Raw genomic sequence first — 17,469 nt, forward strand, 5'->3', positions numbered from 1 at the left:
CCTGCTGACTCTTCACCTTCCCCTCAGACTATCTCCCCTGCTCCTTCTTCTCTTAACTACAGCCATGATTCCACACTATACCTTCCTTCCCCACCCCCTCTCTCCACCTTCATTCGAGAACATCCGGACCCCTACGAGGAACTCCCCGACCAAAACACCTATCCACCCAAGATTCATCTGACACGCCCACATCGCAATATCCAGGACTGGAACTTCATCGCCAAACAACCCATACTCATACTCGGAGACACCAACATCGGTCGCATCACGGAGAACTGCCTACCTGATACACAACTGGACAGTTACCCCGGAGCCACTGCCTATCACTTCCTGAAGGTATGTGAAAAAGCCACTCCCAATCCCTTCACCATGACCGTCCTCATCTCCATAGGCATCTACAACAGGGACCAGGACCCTAGGCAGACCACCATCAAACAGCTTAAGGCCCTGGTAGCTCGGCAGTATTAGGTGCTATGGAGCTGAAATTATAGAGTCGGGTAGCTTGGGTTAGAGGGATTCTAGGCGCACTTAAACAGTGTCTGTGGGACATTCCTAGGCCGAGTTATGAACTTAAGATGGATACATTTTGACGAGGTTTGAAATTTGACCAAGTGTTTTTTGTAAAAAGGTGTTTCCAGAAAGTGTTTAGGAGCACATTTGAGGCCATTTGGAGTGGATTGGAGGCTGTTCTGGAGGGTGTTTTTTGCAAGGTGAGGAGGACTTTAGGGTTAGGCATGCACTAAAGGAGTGTGGTTAAGGTAAGGGTAATGGAGAGGGAGAGGTTAAATAGTAGAGGAAAGGTAGCACAAAAGCACAAATGTTTAAGGAGAGTGACCAAACTGTCACAGGGTTAGGTCGCCACGCCACACCAAGGCAGAGTCCATGTGGGGGGTTGACTCCTTCAGAGTCTTGGGTGTGCACAGGCCATGGGGACTATATGACCTTTGAGTTGCCTGCCTAAAAAGTAAAAGAATTTTTCAAAAAACTTTCCCAACACTCCAGATGGGGTGGGAGGTGGACTGGATGTCAACCGTTTTGTTGTCTGGCTGTTTTTACTTCCTCAGCGTTCTCCATCTGTCCTTAATATTAACATTGGTTCTGTCTTTGGTGGAACAAAATGCCAGGGAGATAGAGGGGTTTGGATTAGAGAGATGGAGAGGTCAAAGGTAAGAAGTGAGGGTTAATTGAGGGTGGTGAAGTGAATAGGTGAGTGGTGGTGGGCTGAAGAGGCAGGGGAAAAAATGGGTTTGGGAAGGTCTGAGGGGAATCTGGGATTGGGAAGGCGATGGGTAGGGGGTAAGGGTATGGGATGAGGTCATGGGTACAAAGAGGGATAGAGGAGTGGATTTGGGAGTGGATGGATGGGGTAAAGAGGGGTGGGGATACAAACCTGGTTTAGGTAGGGGAACATGGGGATGGGAGGAGTTGGGGTTGGGGGACGGGGAAAAGGTGCTGGGTTTATGTCAGGGGATGGGTTTAGGCAGAGGTGAAGGTAAGAAGAGGGGAGGGAGGGTCGGAGAGTGAGATTTGGGGAGAGACGGGATGAGGCATTGCTATTCTTTAGGCAGGTGCAGCGTTTTGACACCAAGCTGGGCCACTTGTGTTTCTGAGACCGCTCTAACAGCTAGGGTTAGGAGATTTTCTTCTCTTTATCTTGCTTACGTGACATATTTTACTAAACCTCTGTTGACTTAGGATTTGAAAAAAGAGTGTCCAGAAAGTATTTAGGAGCACGTTTTAGGGCATTTGGAGTGGATTGGGGAGTGTTTTTTGGAAAAGTGAGTGACCAGTAGTTGGCGCTATGGAGAAATTACAGCGTTGAGTAGCTTGGGTGAGGGGGAGTCTAGGGATACTTGAATGGTGTCTGTGTGACATTCCTAGCCAAAGTTATGAACTTAAGATGGATTGATTTTTAGCCTTGAAAATTTGACAAAGTGTTTTTTGTAAAAAGGTGTTTCCAGAAAGTGTTTAGGAGCACATTTGAGGCCATTTGGAGTGGATTGGAGGCTGTTCTGGAGGGTGTTTTTTGCAAGGTGAGGAGGACTTTAGGGTTAGGCATGCACTAAAGGAGTCTAATTGAATTTGTGCTTTTTGATCCTTTGTCACACCGACCGCCGGAATGAATGTTAGACCCCTATTCAATAAGTCTCTTTGTGGTTTTGTCAACTGGAAATCCTTTGCCAAGACTATAACAGTCTGTGCTTCAAAGGATTGAGTCAACTTATCCCCCTCCTGCACTAGGCTTACCGGGGGTTCAAGTTTAAACATTTAGTCCAATGACCAAGGATCGCCTTAGCTGTTTCCTTCGTCCAATGGACGTTGTCCTTTTCAGTCTGGAAAATATCCTTGTTTAACTCTGGAATGAATGGTAGATTCCTGCGAATGTACCCATTCAAAATCAACATGGAGTCTTGGTCTTGATGAGACAGTGAGGTAGAGAAATTCACCTCCGGGATCCATATCTCCACGTAAGGGAATTTCTGTTTAGCCGCTCTAACTGCCCATAACATCTGTTTGATTGTTGTCTCCTTGGCCTTCTGTCCTCTACAGTTCAAACCAAATGACAAAACCAGTTTCTCCACTACGACATGACTAATTGATTTTTCCATCAGAGCATGAGCATGCCTGAAATTAGCTCCAGGGTAACTCTCAATCTGTAGATCCGGGATATAAAAACCCGGCATCCTAGACAGATTGGAATCACCCACGATGAGCCATTTCTTTACCACACTCAAGTTCCAGTCAATCATTTTGCGCTCAGTATTAATGTGTCTCTTAACTGTGTAGCGCTTTGGTTTTGGAGTGGAGCTCTGGCTGATGACCATCTCAGCCTGAGACTGGTCATCCATGGAACTCATCTCGTGATGGACCTGAATCGAATGGAGTTCGGTCTGGGTCTCGCCTTCGGAAATTGCCAAAGTCTGAGCGAACTCCGGAACCCTTGACCGTTCCATTTCCTCACCGATTTCAAGGTCCAATAGGTTTTGAGTTTCCACCCTCCTAATAGGGGTTGTCTGAAGATCAGAGTCATTTCTCTGGTCTTCGATCTCCATGAGGACACTGTCCTCTGGGTTGACACAACCAGTCTGTGGTTGTTCCCTTCTAGTTTGTCTCCGCTCCCTTTGCGGTTGCGGAGCTGGTTCTGTGGGAGACTCTTGAAGGAGGGTCATAAAGGGCAGGTGATGCCTCGGACTGATCCACCGGACTGATCCATTGGCCTCATCGACTGCTGGACTCTTTATTAGATTGTTTGTTTGCTTACACTTGTTTATTTCAGTGAACTTTGTAAAGCACTATGAGACACTCTGTTGTGATATTGGGCTATACAAATAAAATTGAATTGAATTAAATTGAATTGAATTGCCGAGCTGTCATGGTAGCCACTGAGCAGCTCCTGCTCCCACTCTTTGGTGGGATGCGTGCTTCCTCAGTAGGTCTACGCTGTGACGGCTCCCCAGAATCCTCTACCACATCATCCCTGGCTGTGATTAGTGCTTCCGCATGATCTATCACATCCTGATCTATGCGAGGCAGATTCCGTCTAGCCCATTTCACCGCTACCTGAAAAGCGGGCTTCCAATCCTGAATCATCATAGGAGCCAACTCCTCTAGTACCTTCTCCAGACCTGCCTTATAGTGGTCTTCCAGGATAACTAGAGTATTGTACCGCCAGTTATTGGCATTGCCCCGTATGAAATCCACAGTCTCCTGTGTGGGGGATGCCGGTTTGATCATATTGGCCAAGATCATTTTGGGCTCCGGCCGTCCGGGTTTTGGATGAAATCCACAGTCCTGATTCAGATCAAGCAGTGCTTTCAGCAGGTCATTTAAGATGGCATCTTTGCCCTCTTTCTCCACCCAAATATTCAGCAGTTCATGGATCCTGTCTTCAAAGGGAAGGGGATCTTTGCTTTTGATCACATTGTCGCTGATCCCAAGGTGACGGAAGAATCTCTTGTAGATGTTGACGTCTGTTTAGGGTTAGGGTTAGGTTTGGGTTGGGGTTAGGGTTAGGGTTAGGATGCAGGATTGTCCAACACTCCAGTGGGGTGTTGGTGGTGCGCAGGCCACAGGTTAGGTGTCCTTATGCTGTCATCTGGGAGGCCTGGAGTTAAAAGAGTCCTAGCCTGTGAGTTAAATTAAAATGAATTAAATTAAATTTTTAAAGGGAAGGTTAGGGTTAGGATTAGGATAAGGGTTAGGTTTGAGTTGGGGTTGGGGTTTGGGGAGTCCAAATAGGATCAGGTGCACGGGCCTACTGATCTGCTGGATGGTGTAGAGGTGAAGGTGACGGCCATCCACACCAGGGACCCGGGGTCAATCCCCAGGCAGAGCACAATAGGAGGAAGAGGGAGAATGGCCCACCATGACAACCTTTAACAAAAATTATTAATGCCAAAATGATTTTGGTAATGAAATAAATGTGGGCTTAGAGTTGGGGCCGCCCGTCCAGCGGTGGCCCTTCAAATCCAAGATCATTAAGGTCCCCCTGGAGTGGCGGTCTCAAGTCTGTGAATCCAAATTCACTCTGGTCTCCCCCTCCCTCATCGAGAGCAAAGGTCCCCGCTCTCCGGGTCAAAGGTCATAGGACAAATGATTTTGGAGTTCTCGGTGGAGGGTGTTGGATCGGCCGACCCTCCCCATGCTTGGGAGTTGTTGAAGTGTATGAGCATGTGTGTGTTTGTGTCAATGTGGTGGGAGATGGGAAGGAAGGAGGATAGAGGGAGGTGAAGAATTGGTCCTGGTGGTTGGGGGAACAGAGGGGTGGAAGGAATTAGGTTTTGGGGAAGGAGAGGTAAAGGTTAGGGGAAGGGCTTGGAGGGGGGTTACAGTGGAAAGAGGGAGGACAAGAAGGATGTGAGATGAAAAAAAGGGGGGGGTGGGGGGGTAGGGGGGCAGGTCCTGGTACAGGTATGGGAGATGGGAAAGTAGGCGGAATATGAGTGAGGAGGGGAGAAGAGGAAGCAAGGTTAAGGTTAGGGAAAAGGGAGAGGGGCGGGGTTAAGATTAGGAAAAGGGGAAGGGGGCAGGGTTAACGTTTGGGAAGAGGAATGGGAACCAGGGTTAAGGTTTGGGATAAGGGGAAGGGGGCGGGACAGGGTTAAGGTTAGGGAAAGGGGACCAGGGTTAAGGTTATGGAATAGGGGAAGGGGGAGGGGTAAAGGTTAGGGGAAAGGGGGAAGGAGGCATGGTTGAGGTTTGGGAAGAGGAAAGGATCCAGGGTTAAGGTTTGGGAGAAGGGAAAGGGGCAGGGTAAAGGTTGGGGAAGGGGGGAAGGGGGCGGGGTTAAGGTAAGGGAAGAGGAAAAGGAACCAGGGTTAAGGTTTGGGATAGGGGGAAGGGGCAGGGTTAAGGTTAGGGAAGAGAAGAAAGGGGCAGGGTTGAGGTTAGGGAAGAGGAAAAGAAACCAGGGTTATGGTTAGGGAAGAGGGGAAGGGGAGGGGGTTAAGGTTAGGGAAAAGGGGAGGGGGGCAGGGTTATGGTTAGGGAAGAGGGGAAAGGGGCAGGGTTAAGGTTAGGGAAGAGGAAAAGAAACCAGGGTTATGGTTGGGGAAGAGGGAAAGGGGAAGGGGAGGGGGTTAAGGTTAGGGAAAGGGGGAGGGGGGCAGGGTAAAGGCTTGGGGATGGAAAATAGGTGGAGTTTTGGGGAGGGGGAAAGGGTTAAGGTTAGGGGAAGGGCTTGGGGAGGGGATCAGGTGGATGGAGGGAGGTTAAGGAGGAAAGGGTATAGAGAGAGGGGGGGGGACAGGTCCTGGTTCGGGTGGGGGAAAGGAAGAGTGGGCGGGATTTAGGTGAGGAGAGAAGATGAGGAAGCAGGGTTAAGGTAAGGGAAAAGGGGAAGGGGGCAGGGTTAAGGTCAGGGAAGAGGGGAAGGGGGCAGGGTTAAGGCTTAAGGATGGAACATAAGTGGAGGTTAGGGTAATGGGAAGAGGGGGATGGTCAGTCTGTGTAGGAAAAGGAGGATATGGAGCCAGGGTTAGGGTTAGGGTTAGGGGAAGGTGAATGAGCCTGCCTCCCGAAGGAGACAGGAGGTGCTCTGTCCTTCCTCCAGGCTGGTCTCCCTCCCCGGTCCCTGGACCTCTGTTGCTGGGCAGGTCGCTTTTTATAGCGCACGTGCGTCGAGCGGCCTCGATAGGGTTAGAGGGTTAGGTTCTGGGTCTTCCCAGCGCCCCCGAAGGGGTGCTGGGTTAGGGTTAGGGTTGGGTTGGGGTTGGGGTTTAGGGAGTCCAAGTAGGGTAAGGTGCACGAGCCTACTGATCAGCTGGATGGTGTAGGTGTCGGTCATCCACACTAGGGACCCGAGATCAATCCCCAGGCAGAACACAGTAGGAGGAAGAGGGAGAACGGCCCACCGAGGCAATTCTTAACAAAAATTTCTAATGCCAAAATAATTTTGGTAATGAAATAAATGTGGGCTTAGAGTTGGGACCGCCCGTCCAGCGGTGGCCCTTCAAATCCAAGATCATTAAGGCCCCCCTGGAATGGCGGTCTCAAGTCTGTGAATCCAAATTCACTCTGGTCTCCTCCTCCTCGAGAGCAAAGGTCCCTGTTCTCCGGGTCAAAGGTCAAGGGTTAATTCAACAACATAGGGGATATGGCACACAGGACTGTGTCTCACAATAAAACAACATGCAAGGTAAGTATATAAAAGGAACAGGGATCCTGTTTCCATAAAACATGCTACTCACATATGTACACAATCATAAAATCATAAACAGAAAAGCAATAAATACATAAATGAATAGAATTCATGAAAGATATCCTTCTTTGTGGATTCCATTTTAGCCTGTACTGCTGTAAGGCTGATGGGATTATAGTGGTAATTACCCTCTTTGGCCGCCAGACGGAGACATTTCACCAGCTTCCAGTCCCTCCATTGAGCCAATAAGGCTTAACGCTATAGTGTTAGGTTTTTATATTGGCAGCTCAAGAACTCAACGGAGGTTTTCAGTGTGGTCTCACAAGCAGTTTATTCTGGTCACAGGTCACAGGTGAAGTATTCGCAGCGCTGGACTCATAACGGACCCCGAGGGGCCGGTCAGAGGAGCCCCCTCTCGTGTATGTGTCCCTCTGGTGTGTCCTGTCCCATCTCTGTCCCGTCTCTGTTTCCAGACATCTCTTGTTTAAATGCTTGTTGGATATCATAAAGTACGTTACCATTTCTGATTAACTGTTTAGGTCCGTGCGTCACAGATGGCACGTTCCTGTAGTGATGTTATGGTAATCTAACAGTTGGATGTTGGTTGCAAGGCGTGTATCTATAATCAAACTTCAGAATATGTTTTGCACAACAAAAGCACTACAATCAAGGTCTGTCTGGTACATTCTGGAGGTCAGATTGACATATTCTGTTCACTCTCATGAGGAGAGAGTAACTTTATTTGAGAAGGCCTGAAACATTCTATGGTCATATTAAATTCTAATTCAACTCAGTCATACAGTCAACTCAGTCAACTCAGTCAGCTCACTCAGTCACACAGTCAACTCAGTCAACTCAGTCAGCTCACTCAGTCACACAGTCAGCTCACTCAGTCACACAGTCAGCTCACTCAGTCACTCAGGTAAGTAAATAAGTGCTCTTTGGTAATATGTGTTTCTCTCTGTTCTTTGTTTTAGACTTGTCATCTTGCAAACACTTATCACTAAACTTTTGAGATGTATAACCTCCTTTTCCTTTCCGTAAAGCAATCGATACACTGGATTTCACCTGTTCTATTTCCGACATGTATTGGGCATAAAATATATACTCTACATTCTGAGCAAACCTGCCATCAGCATGTAGAACCCTGTTATTAAAGTACCGTGACAATGTCAGACGATTTGGTCGACTACTATGATATGTGAAACGACCCTGTGGGAACAACACAGGGAAGCATTTAGCTTCATTTGTCGGATCACCAAGAAGTCTAACAGGATTGTTCCCTTCTACCGGTGCCACATTCAAAACACCATCAAAATACTGATCAAGAGCTTCCTGACCAATGTCAACAGGCATTAAACATGTATCCTGGAACATGCAATGCTGCTGCCTGTCATGTAGAAGCTCATCTTCAACAACATCAGTAGAAGCCTCACCAATTACAATACCATTACTGTCCTTCACTAAAACCTCATCATTCTGTTCCCTGCAAAATTCATTCAACCAACCCTCATTAAACTGCACATCTTTATAGTGTACATTTGTCGGTTTTAAATGCTTCAATGCCTGTCTAATGTGCAAGGTGTCTACAAACTGATATTCATAATGCCCTTTGTAAGTCAATTTACGTTTTAATTTCACACGCAACAAAGATCCTTCCATATTGGAACGAGGCAGCAGATTATTAGTCTGAACAATATTAGCTGGCACACATGTCACTGGCCCATGTACTCCATTTTGTCCACCTTTAGGTAATGCTAACATTTTCATAAATGGAATGTTTAAAGCAATTAAATGCTGTTCTAAGCTATTAAGACATGCCAATACTGGTGGAACAAAATCAACTCCCAAATTATTCACTGCAGACTCAGGTGGCAGTTCACCTCTATTGATCTTATAATGACATGTGTAGCAAATCCACAACTGACCTCTAGCTGACTCCAACCACTGACATGGCATTATACAGTCATCACTACATTTGTGTAAATACTCCTCAGTAATACACTTATTTGCCACTAAAGCCACTTGTTTCCTCTTGTAATAATCATCCCTTTTACAATTCAAAACCTGATGTCTAAATAACAGTCGATGGCAAACACAACACACAAAATCTGGCCCGTCTTTTACTTGATCCAGAAACTGCTCCATTACAAAATCAAACAGCTGTGACTTTTCTTTCCTCTGTTGCATCCTCAACTTATTACCTACTTGAACCTGCTTCTTATGCTCTGGATTTCCATGATATTTCTTTTTACTCATTTCTTTAACTTTGTGCTTATGCAATACATTACTCTGGTATTTAATTTTACTCATTTCCTTCACTTTCTGCTTATGCAACACATTACTCTGATATTTCATTACACTAGTTTCCTTACGTGTCTGTCTATGAAACACATTATCCCAATATGTCCTTTTTCTCATTTCTCTTTTCCTAACTAACACATTCTCCTGATATTTCTGTCTCTCCATTTTTTTAACTCTTTCCCTAAATAGCACATTCTGATATTTCTGTCTTTTGTTTTCTTTAACTCTTTCTCTAAATAACACATTCTCCTGATATTTCTGTCTTTTGTTTTCTTTAACTCTTTCTCTAAATAACACATTCTCCTGACATTTCTGTCTTTTGTTTTCTTTAACTCTTTTCTAAATAACACATTCTCCTGACATTTCTGTCTTTTGTTTTCTTTAACTCTTTCTCTAAATAACACATTCTCCTGACATTTCTGTCTTTTGTTTTCTTTAACTCTTTCTCTAAATAACACATTCTCCTGATATTTCTGTCTTTTGTTTTCTTTAACTCTTTCTCTAAATAACACATTCTCCTGATATTTCTGTCTGCCCATTTCTTTAACACTTTCCCTAAATAAGACATTCTCCTGATATTTCTGTCTTTTGTTTTCTTTAACTCTTTCTCTAAATAACACATTCTCCTGACATTTCTGTCTGTTGTTTTCTTTAACTCTTTCTCTAAATAACACATTCTCCTGATATTTCTGTCTGCCCATTTCTTTAACACTTTCCCTAAATAAGACATTCTCCTGATATTTCTGTTGTTTCTTTTCTTTAACTCTTTCCCTAAGCAATACATTTGCCTGATATTTCTTTTTTACCATTGCTTTAATTGTTTCCCTATGGCACACAGTGAGATCTCATTTTCGTTTGTAAGTTCAGTTTCCTTTTCAAATACTTAGAAAAACAGTAATTACTAACATTTGCTTTACTCAATGTTTGTCCATCCGATACATCAATACAAACTACTCCGTTACTCCCTAAACCTGAATTTGAAACTGTCCTTTTCTCTACACTTTGCCGTCTAATATTGTATGCTCTAGAATACAGTGTATTCCCTTTACAATAACCATAACACATCTGCAGTTTAGGCTGAAGAACACAAACAACTGTTTCATAATGGTTACCATTACCAATAAATAGATCCCCTGCTTTGACAAACATCTTTCCTTGCTGCTATATTCCAGCCAACAATCATCACAATACGTATAAATACTCACTCCTAAACACTCTGCTGCTGTTTGTATTTCAACCTCAGTGGCCCAACTGCCAACATATCGCATTTTTGATTTGGTTATGTACTCTACCACTGAGGAATACTCACTTCTCAAAAAACTCTGATAATCTACTGCATTGTTTTCTATTTGTTTAACCACAGCAAGCCTTACTTTCCTGTGGTTCTTCTGTGTACCGCTCACAGCTTGAGACAGTGCTCTAAAGAAACAATTACCATCAGCCACTATAGTCTCATTCTTACAAGGACTTCCCAACAAACCAACTACTGCAGACATGGGTGAATCATATCTTTCAAACTCTACATTCAACTGTCTACATACATTTTGTGCAACTTCTGTACTAATGGGGTTAAAATGTAACTGTCTGGAAGTTGCATCACTGACAAACACAACATCTGAGTTAACTTCAACGTCTCTTCCATCAAGCATTTCAGATGCTGAACTTCCAAATGAAATCGTACCCATCATACCTTTATCAAAGCTACTCAGCACACTACTTTCCACTAAATCAAAAACCACACCAGCAGATCCATGCATCTTATTAAAGCCTGCACTGCTTCCCTCTCCTAAGCACACAGACCTGGGGCTGGTTTCAACTGAGCCTACAACACAAACTCCAGCAATCTCAAACATGGTGTCATTTGCACCAAGCAATGCAGTCAAATTACAAAGATGATCATGCAGATCATCAACACAGCTAAAATATACAACAACACTACTTCCATCTACATCTGGCATTCCAGCAGCATCACGTGAATGAGAGGCAACCACTGCGTACCGTCCATTCTGACAAATGATGTTCCGACTCACAGTGAACAAACACGTGCTATATTTACCAAACATGAAATTCAATCCATCCCTAAGTGACATGCAAGGACCAGACTGGATGAAAAGGTCATCAACACCATTTACATCCCCGCTTACATAGTCACCATACTTAAACTGATAACTCTGTCCATCAATCACTGCCTGCTTGGGTAGATCAGGAACACACAACAGATCAGATCCTCCACTGATCATGTTGTTATCACTCAAATACGTATACAACCTGTCACCTAGAAAAAGAACTGTGTCCAAATCTTTAGTCCTCCAGGAGAAAACACTGTCACCTGAATGTTTTGCTATACTAGCCAGACCTACTGCCATACACTGAACTCCTGCATTTTCAAATAGATTATTGCCCTGATGAAACGAACCACTTACACTCATACAAACCCTGACTGAACTACAGTCATCTCGCTCAGCTGCAACATGTGGTGCTGTAGCATCAGTCTGCCTTGTGGTGGATACGGTAGTACACTGCGTCTTGGAACCATCCTCCTCCACAGCCATGTCAACAGGACTCGCAGGGGACAGCTCTGCAGGCACCTCCACAACACCTGATGCTCCATCCACCTACAAACAATGAACAATTGAATAAACAGCATAAACAAGAACAATGTTTTACAATGCAATTATATGACATGAAATATGAAATATATGACTTTAGGCACCACTAGCCAAACTACTACTGAACAAGATTACACACTTAACTGTGTTTTCCTAATTTATGTTGCATTGACAACAACATTCAAACACATTATGGAAATTTGTAGAACATCTTTTACACAACCAAGACCAACCTCCACGCATGCAGCCGCAATCTCACCACTTCCACAGGATGGCTCTGTGGAAGTACTAGATGTCGCCTCCATCTACAACAAAACAAAAATTGAATGACTTTCTTAATCAAACAAAGTTTGATTTACTTACATACACACACACACACACACACACACACACTATGAATGACATTAAAATAAGATCAAATGTCATTACAATGTCTGAGTTAAGTAGATAAAATGGTTACAGTATTGGGCAAATACAATACATAAGAATTTAATTCTAAGACACCACTGTTACCTCGACCTGCAAAGAAACACTTTAATGCAATAAAAATGAATTTGTAAAACAAACACCTTTTGATTATGTAAAAATGGAACTGCTGCTTCTCTACTCAAACAATTCAATGATTAAGTCACACTGATAAAAACCCAAACCTGTTGCTTAGCAGGTCGTCTCTTGGAGGCAACTGATCTCTGCTGCTTGGCCACCTTAGGTTTCTAATGAATAAAAAGAAAATACACATTGTAAATCCATATTTGGGCCACAGGTCTGTTGGAGCCATTTTAACAGTTATTGTTAGAATGTGTCAGTAATAAGAACATGTCTTAAACACCACGTACAATTTATATGCAAAATACCTTTGTGGCAAAAGCAACAGGCTCCACTGATTCCACAGAACTGCAATCTGATGGAACAACTTTATCCATAGCATCCAACATGGCAGCACTAAACAGGACATTGGATGGCGGGATGGAAGAGTCTCTCAGCACCTAATTCATAACAATGCAGAAAGAGAAGAATTTGTAAAAACAATTCATGTACATATAATCAACATGTTCTACTTCTACAACTCAAAACAAACAAACCTGATGCTGAACCATCCTTTTCTTCTTCGGTACAACACAGGACACCTCAGGTTGTCCAGGTTGACACCTCTGAAATGACAAATAGCATAGATTATATATTAAAAGGAAAAACTACTTTATATACACATTAGCAATGTACAGTGCTTATGTCATATCACTTATAGAATCCCTTTACCTTCTTGCCCTGTCCAACTACTGTCCACGCAAACGGGTCTGCTGGTGGACGGGGTGACACTTCCTCTCCTTTAACAACCACCTTGGGAGCAAATCTAGGCGTCCATGGCCTGGGAGGGGCCAGCGGCTTTGGTGGGGCCGTTTCGAGTGACTGATGGGATGCAGACCACAGCAACTGGGCCAGAATTGGCATCCCAACAGTGTCACTCAAGTGGATCTACAAAATGAAAACCTCAAGTTAAGTCTATGAACACATTTAATAACGTCTGCCATGCCAACTGAACATAACACAAAAGAATTTTACACCAACTACCATTTACCAGCATTATATTCAACTTACGCCATCTCTGCTCCACAGATCAAGGTGGTTCAACAGAAAGTGCTCAGAAGAAGACAAGTACTTCACCCCTTAAAAAGAGAAAACATTAAATACTAAAATAAAAAATGACCACATAATTGTATTTCACATTTTATTAATTATAAAACCATGATCAATATTCATCAAATTCTCTGTTTGCCCAAAATATAACATGCAGGTGTATTAACCCTTTTTAAAAACATACCCATTCGTGCTGCAATGCTGTGGTTCCTGTGGGAACACCTCCATCTGTAGGTGCGGAGGAAAGTCCAGCACAAACACCTGAAAATATACCACATGTTCATTAGAAAAGCACTTGAGTGCAATGAAGTACACCTTTAAAAAAAATGATTTGATTGATTTTTAAAAATGTTCATTAATTATACATTAATCATCTAAAAAACACAAAATAACAAAAATATACTACCAATAGCAAAAAACAAAAAAATAAGCCTACTTTTGGCCATCGGCTGCAAGCACTGGCAAGGAACTTAGCGAAGTCTGCCCCTGCCTCACTAGCAGTCCTGCTGGCCGTCAGATTGTTGCTGGGTGCCAGAAGACACACTGCATCAGGACACCGAGGGACGACAGCATTAACGAGCTCCGTCCTCAGGTCATCCGCAGCAGCACCAGGCGTTGACATGATACCAAAGGACAGCCTGCCCTCTGGCATCTGCACAATCCCATCTGCAAGCGATCACAGATGGGAGTCACCTACAAGAAGAACGAACTACAACAAGAGAAAAGATTTCTTAGGAATATAGGAAAAAATTGTTGCTGTACATCACTGTTTTTTCGTTCAGAAATTGAACATCATAAATACCTTCTTGTCTGGCACCTCAGAAGGAATGACCAATTTGTGACTGCGACCAGTCAATGGTGAAATTGGCCATCTGTTAACACGATGACGAGGTCCTGTACCCCTGCCTATTTAGAAAAAGACAAGTCCCCAACGTAAGACTCTTTACATGTAACAAATTAACCACACAACTGGACCCTTTTCTGAAACAAAACTGTACAAAATGCCAGGAAAAACATTTACATACATAATAAAAACAATCAATGAAAAATGGCTGGCTACATACGCGCAGGGGTAGCATCGGACTGCTCAAATGTGACTTGCGGCGTCTCTCGCTCAGCCAGTCTGTTCTTGGCTGCCAGGGAGCAACGATATGCCTTGCCACGAGGCATCTAAAAAAACAAATGTGAAAAGTAGGCTCAAATGATTAATGATTACATTTAAATATAAAATAGGTGACATTAAACAAAACAGTATTTTTTGTTTTAGATTAACACAAAACATTTGACTTAAGCTGAAAAAAAAAAAAGACAACTGTACAAACTCCATAATGTCAACAAAATACTCAAAATATTGTACTAAACTTTTAACTACTAATTTCTTATCTCATCTCATCTCAACACTGGTGTAATGTGCAAATTTCCCCTTATGGGGGGGGTCAATAAAGTAAAAATGACATCATTAGCCCTCAGTTGATTTGGCATTCCCCATGTTCCCTTTAGGCACATCACTAATAACACCCATACAATTAATAATTTACTCACATTGCTTCAATGAAGAAATGACGTCCAAAAAAATGATACAATGAGTCACAGTCTTGCCTTCCTGATGGTTAGCTCAACTGAAAGAGAAGAAAGACAATTTACTCCCATAAATATTACTGACATGTAAGTACTTATCAAAATTGCATTCAATGTCTACCTTATGATGCTACTTGAAAATGTTATATGAACCACCTTACTACAAGAAACTCAATCAAGTGTTCACTGTTACAGTAAACAAAATGTGGTGATTAAATACAACGTGACTGTCAAAGCTCTACAAAACCTAGTATAAAATTATAACTTGTAAAATGTAACATGTTAAGCTTTAATGCGGATTTGTATTCCATCAACATATCATGTTAATTTAAACAATTATACAACAGTGCAGAATGAACCTGCTGAACAGTAACACTTCCTGTTGAACATGACAAGCTGTTTAAAATGACCAACAAGTCCAAAATAACCTAATCCTGTATTACATTAACATAAATGAGAATTTACCAAAAAAATAAGTTTGATAAATTAATACGCACGTGACTACACACAGTACACATTTATTATTAAACACTCTATAATGCACTTAAAATAGATCTGTTCCTAAAAACCATGATGCATTCAGGTAATTTAACAGTGACCGTTGGTTGAGCTTCTTCAAAAAAAGTCAAAAGACAACAATGCAATGCATCCAAGCAACACTGTCACACTCACAGCACATACAAACATACAGCCAGCCACAGCCTCACACACATTCACTCACAGCCACAGCCTCACACACACACACTCACAGCCACAGCCTCACACACTCACAGCCTCACACACACACACTCACAGCCACAGCCTCACACACACACACACACTCACTCACAGCCACAGCCTCACACACACACACACTCACTCACAGCCACAGCCTCACACACACACACTCACAGCCACAGCCTCACACACACACACACACACACACACACACACACACACACACACACTCACAGCCACAGCCTCACACACACACTCACTCACAGCCACAGCCTCACACACACACTCACTCACAGCCACTGCCTCACACACACACACACACTCACTCACAGCCACAGCCTCACACACACACTCACTCACAGCCACAGCCTCACACACACACACACTCAGTCACAGCCACAACCTCACACACACACACTCACAGCCTCACACACACACTCACTCACAGCCACAGCCTCACACACACACACACTCACAGCCTCACACACACACACACACACACTCACTCACTCACAGCCACAGCCTCACACACACACTCACTCACAGCCACAGCCTCACACACACTCATTCACAGCCACAGCCTCACACACACACTCATTCACAGCCACAGCCTCACACACACACACTCACTCACAGCCACAGCCTCACACACACACACACACACACACACTCACTCACAGCCACAGCCTCACACACACTCACTCACAGCCACAGCCTCACACACACACACACACACACACACACACTCACAGCCACAGCCTCACACACACACACACACACACACTCAGTCACAGCCACAACCTCACACACACACACTCACAGCCTCACACACACACTCACTCACAGCCACAGCCTCACACACACACTCACTCACAGCCACAGCCACAGCCTCACACACACACACTCACAGCCACAGCCTCACACACACACACACTCACTCACAGCCACAGCCTCACACACACACTCACTCACAGCCACAGCCTCACACACACACTCACTCACTCACAGCCACAGCCTCACACACACACTCACTCACAGCCACAGCCTCACACACACACACACACACACTCACTCACAGCCACAGCCTCACACACACACACACACTCACTCACAGCCACAGCCTCACACACATACACACACTCACAGCCACAGCCTCACACACACACACACACACTCACAGCCACAGCCTCACACACACACTCACTCACAGCCACAGCCTCACACACACACACACACACACTAACTCACAGCCACAGCCTCACACACACACACACTCACTCACAGCCACAGCCTCACACACATACACACACTCACAGCCACAGCCTCACACACACACACACTCATTCACAGCCACAGCCTCACACACACACACACACTCACTCACAGCCACAGCCTCACACACACACACACTCATTCACAGCCACAGCCTCACACACACACTCATTCACAGCCTCACACACACACTCACTCACAGCCACAGCCTCACACACACACACACTCACTCACAGCCACAGCCTCACACACATACACACACTCACAGCCACAGCCTCACACACACACACACTCATTCACAGCCACAGCCTCACACACACACACACACACTCACTCACAGCCACAGCCTCACACACACACACACTCATTCACAGCCACAGCCTCACACACACACTCATTCACAGCCTCACACACACACTCACTCACAGCCACAGCCTCACACACACACACACACACACACACTCACTCACAGCCACAGCCTCACACACACACACACACACTCACTCACAGCCACAGCCTCACACACATACACACACTCACAGCCACAGCCTCACACACACACACACACACTCACAGCCACAGCCTCACACACACACTCACTCACAGCCACAGCCTCACACACACACACACACACACACACTCACTCACAGCCACAGCCTCACACACACACACACTCACTCACAGCCACAGCCTCACACACACACACACACACAC

The 17,469-nt window shown here is 44.5% G+C and overlaps 1 pseudogene; it reads right to left on the bottom strand.

The window, feature by feature from the left end:
• Window positions 1-10,730: 10,730 nt before the first annotated feature.
• On the bottom strand, window positions 10,731-14,358 carry LOC139202565 (uncharacterized; annotated as a pseudogene).
• Between the last annotated feature and the right edge of the window lie 3,111 nt (window positions 14,359-17,469).

Source organism: Pempheris klunzingeri, chromosome 6 (assembly GCF_042242105.1).
Source record: "Pempheris klunzingeri isolate RE-2024b chromosome 6, fPemKlu1.hap1, whole genome shotgun sequence".
In the NCBI taxonomy this organism is placed as follows: domain Eukaryota; kingdom Metazoa; phylum Chordata; class Actinopteri; order Acropomatiformes; family Pempheridae; genus Pempheris; species Pempheris klunzingeri.